Source organism: Phymastichus coffea, unplaced genomic scaffold (assembly GCF_024137745.1).
Source record: "Phymastichus coffea isolate CEN01 unplaced genomic scaffold, Cenicafe_Pcof_1.1 PCOF00174, whole genome shotgun sequence".
Classification (NCBI taxonomy): Eukaryota; Metazoa; Arthropoda; class Insecta; order Hymenoptera; family Eulophidae; genus Phymastichus; species Phymastichus coffea.
In genome coordinates this window covers 109,377-119,264 of record NW_026706985.1, presented here as the reverse complement: position 1 = coordinate 119,264, position 9,888 = coordinate 109,377, and positions in this window count along the sequence as shown.

Genomic DNA, 9,888 nt, shown 5'->3' with positions numbered 1-9,888 from the left:
TTTTAAAATGTAAATATTGTATGAGAGAGAACGCACAGCCGGAGTATATAACATTTGAAGGAGCTCAGCGGATTGGAGGAGCTTTCTCTATAGATATACTCGGTGCGGATGAAAGTTCTCAGGAAAAGGATACGTCATTCAATATCTTTTCGTAATGTATGTGCTTCTCCCCCCCCCCCCTCACTCACTCTGTGTATTTCGTAATGTTTAAAGAGGCCACTCTATCGCAAAAATCAGCGCGGCGCGCAGGCTGCATTCGGGTTAATAATGCAGAGCGCGCACTCGCCGACAACGGTCACGCGCCAAATAATGTGTTCCGTCGCAAACAAATGTCGCGGCTCTGTAGGAAGGCACGCCGATTACGCAGAAGAGTAACGACGACGACGAGGTTAGACTCACAGGTATAATAAACGGTGCGCGTAAACTCGCGAAGCGATAGCACCCGGATATGCATAACGTTGCGGCGCTCGCTACAGCGAAGATTGCTGCTTAGAGGTTGTTTAATAAAATAACTTGGTTAGAAGGCAAGAGAGAGAAAGAAAGAGGGAGTGGAGTCGCTGCTGCCGCGACGAGCAGAGGAGAAGGGCACTAATGTACAGAGGGGAGGAGAGACACTAATACACAAAGTAGCTTAAAGTAGAAAATTGTGGAAGCGTCGTGATGCCTGGTGATTGCGTTACCTCCAGGGCTTTGATTTAAAATGCAGCGCGCGCCAAGGGCTGCTACTGCTGCTGCTGCTGCTGCTGCTGCTGCCGCTAAGGGGCTGAAAGCAAGCGGCCTGAGAGAGAGAGAGAGAGAGAGAGAGAGCTTTCGCGGCCGCCTCCTGCCGCACAGCGCCCGCGCCGCCCGGCCCGAGCGACCGACGGACGCGTGTGCGCCGCGGCCGCACCATCGATCGCCCTAATGAATTGCAGCAACGCAATTAGCCGCTAAACACTCAACTTTGCGCGCGCGCGCTCGGCTGCTGCGCCGCTCGACTGACGGCCAGACAGCTCGGTCTGCGCGCACTCTTAGCTAACTAGCTCGCGCTGGATGATTTCGCGTCTCGTTGCGCCGCCCCCGTCCGCCGACGCCGCGTCGCTCGTCAAGCCCGACTCCGACGGGACGCGCGAGATTTTCACCGGGAAGGCCTCGCTTGACCTTGCGTGCGCGCGATCAAAGTCAGCCGGCGGCGCGAGTACGCGCTATATCTATACGCGCGCACGCTCGAGCTTCAATGTCAATCTACATCGCAATCGACTCCGGCGCTGTGCTGTCCTTTCTTGCTGCCTTCGCTCGGCTGCCACGCGGGACCGCTCCCCCGGGCATTGCGCTCGAGACGGAAACTCGACGCCGCTGCCTCGCGGATACAGCCGACGGCGCGAGCAGGTACAACGCGCGTATCAATAGCCCGAGCAATCGAATCGCACGCCCGCGACGATTCCTCCGCCGGCGAGCAAAGTGGATTACGCGGCTCGAAGGCGTCGCGCCTGAAAATCCCGGCGCCCGAATCCGCGCGATTGCCGCCGCTGCGAATCCCATTAGTCGTGCGGCCGCGCTCCACCCGTCGAGCTCGAGGATTATCAATCAAAGGAGAAGGGCGGCCGCGGGGAAGAATATCACTCCTGACGGCGGGTCTCGCGTTCGGAAACGAAATAACCGCGAGCGAGCGCACGGAAACTAGATTTTCATTTCAGTCCGAATGTTCGGCGGCGCGGGAACGATGATGGGATACGTCCTGAGAGATTCCCAGATGGAAAATCTCAAGACCGCGCTTAGGGGCCCCGCCGGAGTTAATCCGATGTCGGATGTGGAGCGCGCCGGCAGCCGCCATTCGGGAGCAGACGAGCCCGAGGGCTAATTGATATTGCGCGACCTCGCCCCCGCGTTCGCAAATCCATTCGCCGATTCGACTACATTTCGCCAAAATCGCGCGCTAATCCAATTGGCCAATTGGCAATCTTGCCAACGAGCATGTCGCTGCAGCGCGATCGTTTGGCGGTACGGCGGCCGGCGACCATGCTGCACCTCAATCATTGATTTTCCATGAATTACGCGTGCCGGCCCGCCGATGCCCAGCATGGTCGCGGGATCAACCGAGTTAAATGCCCGCATGCTTAATGTAGCGTTTAATCAAACCAGGCGCGCTCGCTGTGGCCCGATCACGGCCTCATTGCCTGCTAAATATCGCATCGAGCTCCCCGGCTTGCAGCGCCAAAGAAATTAATCGCGTTGTATATGCCATGTTTATTAACGGCCCGATCAACGTAGCGCCGCGGACGCGACGATCGGCGCAGACGGCCAACGACCAAACGGAAAAATTGGGCGCTAAGCAAATGAGCGGGCGCGAGTGTGCCGGGCGAATGTCATCAGCGAGCGAGCGATATCGGCAGCCTGCAGGCCGGCGGACGCTCGCAATGTATAGGAAAATCGATAAATTCCATTATACGGGCGAATGAAATTTTCGCCGGGTGAAACTGGCGCCCAGGGGGATGCGAGAGCCTCGCGCGCACCTGTATAAAATGCATATACATACATAATGCACAGTTTACAGAAGCATAAAAGGGATAAAACTGAGCGAAGATGATGCCGCGCGCACAGACGCGTGCAAATTTCGCGCGCGAGGAGCTACTTTGGAAATTGAAGAGTATAGAGAGAGAGAGAGAGAGAGAGAGAGAGGGAGCGCGAGGCTCTCCGGCGAATGAATAATAAATAAGGTTATCGTTTAGTTGATATTTCGTAAAGTCTCGCTAGCTGGGGTGCGTAGACGAGATAAGAGATCAAAGCGCGCGCAGCGCCGCGGAGCGAGGGTGTCCCTAAATCATACACACTTTACACTTGTGCCCGATCGATCGTCGGGCCTTTTACGACAATAACGATATCAAGCCAATATTCCTCGTCGATCGTCGCTCGATATGGATATTGGAGTGTCGTCGGGGCAAATGCGCTCCTCTGACTGTCTGCCATGTTCGGATCTGCCAGGGGGCAGGGACAGATGGAGACGTATAACGAGTACACAATGCGATGCAAATTGCTCTCTCTCTCTCTCGCTCTCTCTCGCTCTCGGTCGATCGGCTTCGGAGAGAATAGCAGCCGCCCGCGATGCTATTACTAACATCGCTATTCTATTATGATATTACGGTTCCCCGAGCCACAGAGGCCGCCGTCTCTCCCTCCAGGCGGCCAATCAGCTAACTCGCTAACTAGCGCCCACCGCCAGCTCTGGACACCTGCAGCCCCAGGCTACACTCGAAGCCAGTGCTCCTCTTGCCAGGCCCCGTGCAGGCTTCTCCTCGCGCGACTGCCCCATCACGGCTCGTCAACCGGCTCGCGCTGCGCGCCTCCACGCGTCGTGCGCTCGCCGTGATTCAGACCCGACGATGCACGAGGTGCAGCTCTTGCCCTCGATGCCAAGCGAAGCCACGCGAGAGGGCTTGGCGCGGCCGGGCGCAGCTACGCCGCGCGATATATTGCTCTCTCGAACGCGGGCAAAGAGATGAGCCCGGCCCGCCAGACGCGCCCCACGGGAGCACTCTGTATGCGTTAAGAAAGCACTCTGCCCTCGTTACCGCGCGCTATTATTTCCAAATAAATTGTTATTGTAATGCGGACGGAGCCGCGGGCCATTGATTTTTCACGATTATGCCGTCTACGTGCTAACGCAACCCAACCATTTCGCGCGCTCGAGAAATTTATACGTGATTCGATACAAGTTTCTCGCGTGACGCGTCGTCTCGTACGAAAGTGCGAGCAATTTTGAACTACGCCAGCGCTGTCACATCCAGGAACGAGAGTAAATCTTCCGAAGAACGTCAATTTTCATCTACTTTCACGGCTATTTTACATTTCTCAAGCGTATAATTGCCATATTGTTGCACCTAATAATCACTGTTCGTTGCTTTGGTTTTATCCAAATCGGGTTACAATATGTTGTATGCACGATACCTGCTCCATGATAGCGGTAAGAACGAAATTGGCTTGCTTAAACTTCATTAATTCTTCCATTTTCTCAAGTTGCAGGATTTTTCAATGTCCATTTTCAACAATATTACACCGTTGGAATTGAGTAGCGACAAACGCGGCTTAAAAGTAATTATTGCGCGAATATTCATGATTAACGAAATGCACATGTTGAATCAAATTGCCTGTGATTGCATAGGATACATTCGAATGCTTAAAAACATTGCATTATTTAGACTGATTCAACAATACAGAGTGTATAAGTTACAGAAATTAATGAATTTCGAACTTACATTGCCCTCACTCTCTCAAAACAGAGTTTTACTTACATTATAATATTTCTTTCTAAAAGAATACTTTGAATAAAATATTATTAGGACCATTTCATAAACATAAGAAAAAGAAGAAATAGAATAAGTTACATTCGTTAGTTAATTTTATTCATTTATCAAAAATCAAAATCACAACGAGTATATGATACTATTAAATCATTGAAGCACTGCGAGAAACTAATCAATGTTGATCGTATCTCAACAAATGTCTTTGGTAAATTTAAGTAAGCTTACGTATTTCTTTCTGTTGACCATCAAAAAGACTATACAAGACTTAGATGTCTAATAAGATAATTGATAATGCGAAAGTTGATGGGCCCTTTAAATTATACAAATGAAAATCCATTTTTTCTTACACATTCGATTTGGAAACTATGACGCCATTTCTACATCCATATCTATCGTTGCATTCAAACGATGCGCAAAGTTTCTTATTTATAACACACCCTTATTTCTTATAATGTTTTTACAATCTCAGATAAGTAATTTAAACCATTTTTTTGTTAATGAGTTAGAGAACTCAAGTCTGGTCAGATTCGATTCAGTTGGCGCAGTTTTAGATCGAGCATTTCGCGTTTTTGCACGAAAGCACATTTTCAAAATATCTAAATCAGCATTCAAGCAAGTGAAGAAATATGTAACTATGTGGCTCTTTCTCATTTTCTTTAACTAAAAATAGGGGATTAATTTCTTTCAGTGATGATAATTTTCATTTTGATAAATTTAATGAATGATAATTATACTTAGAAGATAGCCAGTCTATCTTCTATACTTAGTACGTATAGAGATAATAACAGTATTTTTGCAAATTATTTATTAACGATATATTTTGGTCAAGCTTATACATTTTCTGAACTATAATTTGTAGATCCTTTTATACATGAAATATTACAAAAGTTAAAGGTAAGTATGGCTTGTTGTGATTTGTAAGTTACCCACAAAAATGTTGCAAAAATTTAAACATCTACTTAACTGTGATAAGACTGAAAATTGGGTATTTTTAAGAAAAAATGTAATATTTGAAGTAATCTCATTGAAACTCTCAGAATTTATCGTGTTATGTGTTCATTTATTAATCTTATTCCTGCTGTGTGAGTGTGTATGAAAATAATGAAATAGGTCATACAAACTCGTCATGTAAAGAAGGTAGGTAAATACTTAATTTAAATGGTACAAAAGGAAAATTTCTCTTGATTAATCCGCAAATCAATGCTCATATGGACAATTCTCACAAACTTCGACTTTTCGTGTTACTCTGTATATTCTACGCTGATTCATTATTTTTGTTCATATAACAAAGATAAATTGGGTTGCAGATGTTCAAATAATATAAAAACCGATGCACTGTTTCTCACATTTTCCAAGCCAAAAGAACGGAAAATACTTTTACAAAATAAGCAAATTTGTCAAAAAATGTATCTCTCTCATATTTTTATTGTTTTTGTTCTATATAACTTCGTGCGTTGATTGAAAATTTTTCAATGAGTAACGATTTTCAAGTATTTGGCGAAACAAGAATATGTGCTCTCAATAATAAAAAAGTTATGAAGCCTCAAAGTGGTGTAAGTCCATTTTTAAAATTTTAATATTTATAACTATTATACCATGTAACTATTCGTGCGTATAAAAAATTGATATGAAACTAAATGCATAGTGTTCTAGGGTCCAAAGAAACAAATCTAATCGTGGTAGAAATATGTGCTATCTTAATAAGATAGTCAAAATACAATGTTTGCTGCAATAGGAAAAACGTGCAAAGAAGTAAAAACGCACATTTTTCATTAGCACATCGTCATTATTTTGAAAATTCGACTACAAATAGTTGTGCTCTTGTTTGATGTATGATCGAACCGAGGTTCACTTGCTTAAACTAATATTTAGAAAGTTACAGAGTAATATAAAAAAATCAAAAATTCCAGAATAGACATTGTCATACATTACTCGTCTATTTCAGATTTAATTACATTTTCAACAAATTCATATACAAAAAGTATTCGAAATTTAGTGCAATGTATTTAAATGGGTATTACACACTCAAAACATGGATTTCTACAAAATCACGTACGATAAAAGCTAAAATTTACGTTTGTTGTATTTTTGTATAGTTTGTGTTATTCACGAAATAACAATTAATTGTTTATATTATAAATTACACTAAGCTTAACGTTGTTACGTTTGCAAAATTATATTGTGCATGAGAGCATAGTTCTGGAATAAAAACGAATTATGAAAAAAGTTATACAACACAAATAACACAAGTCATGAAAAAATAAAAGAAACGTGAAAAAACGTTAATAACGTTTGGTGCATTTCTTTAAAACGTTACACCATGCCAGAATCTGTATTTTAACAGCTAAAGGAACGTATTCTCAAGGTTTCAGACATGTGTTCATGATTTGAAAAATAATTTTGTTTTATAAAAAAATGTCGAAGTTTGCGAAAATTTCCCATATGTATTAAAATCTACTGCATCTGCATGATGATGATTATGTTGTAATTTTATGTATCAGAAGATAGTTTATATTTGACGAATATTTTGTATAAAAGTGTAGTTTTGAAACCCGTATTAAGGATGAAAATCAAGACAGTATGCTCATAGTAACTGCCTTCAGATTTATAATTAGATTTGGAAAAATTCATTTACCATCATGTATAATTAATTAATTAATCTATTATTAATCTTTACTAACTTATAGTTATAATTGAACTTAAAAATCCTACAATAAATTTTATTTCTTAGGTGAAAAACAGTAATAAAATGTATGTTCGACAGGTGTTCGAGCACCCATAATATCTACGCGAGACATGCGCAAAAGCACACGTGGCTGGGTTGCAGTATAAAAGTGTTAACAGTAGCACAAGCATGTGCAACATGACTTGCAAAGCTTGCGAGTTTCGGCGATAAATAGAGCCACCTCTTCGGGACTTTTGAAAGTTTCGCACGATACACGACACTCAGGACACAGCGCTATAGTATCGATCGTCTTTTGCTCAGGCTCCTACGTTACCGACGATCTAAAGATAACGTGTCAAAACGAAAACTCGAAATAATTTTCGCCGATTGGAAAAAAATAGAGAAACAATTTCGGCGCGTCGAAAAAAAAAACAACGAATGTCGAAAACTCGCCAGGCAACCGCTCATGATCATTATAATCATCGCTATTTAAAAAATACCTGCAATTGCCGAATAGAACGGAGGATTTGCAAGAAAAGAAATTCCTAAATATATCAGATATATCTTATTCTTTTCTAAAAAATAAAGATAATAAAACTAATTTGTTTTCGACTACTGCCAGCCTAAAACGCTTTTTACCCTTAGCTACGGCAATTAAAAGCTTTGCACCAATCGTCCGCAACACCATCCAAATTTTCAATAAATCCATAAAACCTTCATATTACGTGTAAATAATTTGTAAACTACTATTTTTTTCTATGTAATATGCATTTTTAAGCACTGTACAAATGCGCATGCCCAGAATCTTGTGTAATGCCATGCCGGCGCGGCGCGACTATTTAAAATCACTTCAAAATAATTATATATATTTGTGCAAAGTAGCTATCATAAAGAATAGCGCCCACATAAGTACAGGTCCCCGGGTAAAAAATAGGAGAACGTAAAAATTTTTTATTATCGAAGGGTAATTGTTGATTTGAAGCCTACGGATTTTCATCCATGTGCGTGTTGAGACATCTATCCATGCCTAAGTACTGATGTTTATAAACAAGCTCAATTTTCAAATAGTCATGTCAACATGTCACTACACAAGCATGCTTCTGTGCGTGCGCAATTTGCAACATGCATAATCCATAGAACAGGTAATATTTTACAGATTCTTTACACACATTTCAAAGATTTTGTTGATATATTCACAACCTAGAAAAGTTTTGCAAACGATTGGCGTAAGGCTTTGAACTGTCAAAGCAATGAAATACGAACGAAATTTACGTATTTAGCTGAATCAGTCAGTACAAATCGACTATTTGTACAAAAACGTTTGATAAGTTACAAATTTGGAAATTGATTTTGCAAACATTTACGATAATTTTCGTAATATTTGCCCAACGCCCATGCCGTTAGGCTCTCTGCCCCCCTGCTGAGTATAGAGAAAATCCAAATTTATTGGGTACGTAAATCAGGAATTAATCGAGCAGAATTATTTAATGATCGTTGGATTTTATTATCAAATCGTATAATCTATAAAACATAATTATACCTTTGCGGGATATTGAAAAAAAAATCTAATATAGCACTTATTTTAATAGGTAATTTTACCCATAATAATTGTAACTGGCCGTAGTATGTGATTGTACTAACTACTCCAGCAAATTGTGTCAATGGTGAAATTTGCAAAATTTAGACAAACACTAAACAAAATTACATAATTTTAGTAACCCGACTTCATCTATAACAAGAGAACATGCTACTACGAATACCGGTCGATCAAATTTGAATGTATTTAAGTTATTTCTTCAATAAACCTTTTTTAACATAATGTAACAACCCAACAGCTGCGAAGAGTAGTGATCAAAGATGGCAATGAGTCTTATGAGAAACGGTAAAATAAAGTGTGTTAAAAAACAATTGTTAGTTTTAATAATTTTACGATAAATAAAAAGTTTATTTATTATAAAAATATAAGAAGAATTAGTAATAGTAGGTTTGATACAATAATCAATAAAAAAATCATTACTGTAATGTGAAAATGAAGTGAAGTCTTGAGATATGAACATAAAACTATGGCTCTAAGTAAGGAAGGTATTTATGCACATACATTCATTAATAACAAAAATTTTTCTTGAAAAATAATTATTATAAAATAAGCAGATTTACGCATCGGCAAAACTTTTAGTTTCAGCAAACTTGAAAAACTATTTCACGTCATTACTAAGTGAGGCAATGAACATATATGTTAACAAAAACAGTCTAATTAATAATTATACGTTTGTTGAGCATAATTTTAGACTTTGATGTACAGCCAAAACAACAATTAACCATTGTATAAGCTTATAGATAACTTATAAAATTACTATATACAGTTTCTGAATTAACGGTCTATTTTTATATAATCAATTCAAACCATAATAAATATTTTTCCAACAAATTGTTTGAATTAATGTCTCGTATAAAAAAACTAATCTACATTTACAATGGATTAATGACTTTTTATTCATTATTATATTGAACCTACTATTATTTATTCTTGTTATAGTTTTATAATAAATAAACCTTTTATTTGTCACAAAATTATTGAAATTAATATCGAAATTCCTTTTAACAGATTTTATTGTACCGGTTCCCATAAGACTCAATGCAAACTTTGACCACCACTCTTCTTCCCAGTTGTTGCGCTGTGAAAAAGGTCTATTGAAGCGTCAAGCACATCGGGTAGTTGGCAAATTAATTTCGGGAAACTGCGACGTTGAACAATGAAATTAGTTGACTTGGCGCGAACACTCGCAATAATGATATAGCGCGTTGAATTATTCATAAGTACGTCGAAGCAAACCGAAACAATGCCGAAATATTAAAAGGATCGGGCTCTCTGTAAGGACGCTAAGGGTCGTTACAGGTACTCCGATAACGGATGCTTCCAAAATGGTTTTGAAAAAGCAAGCC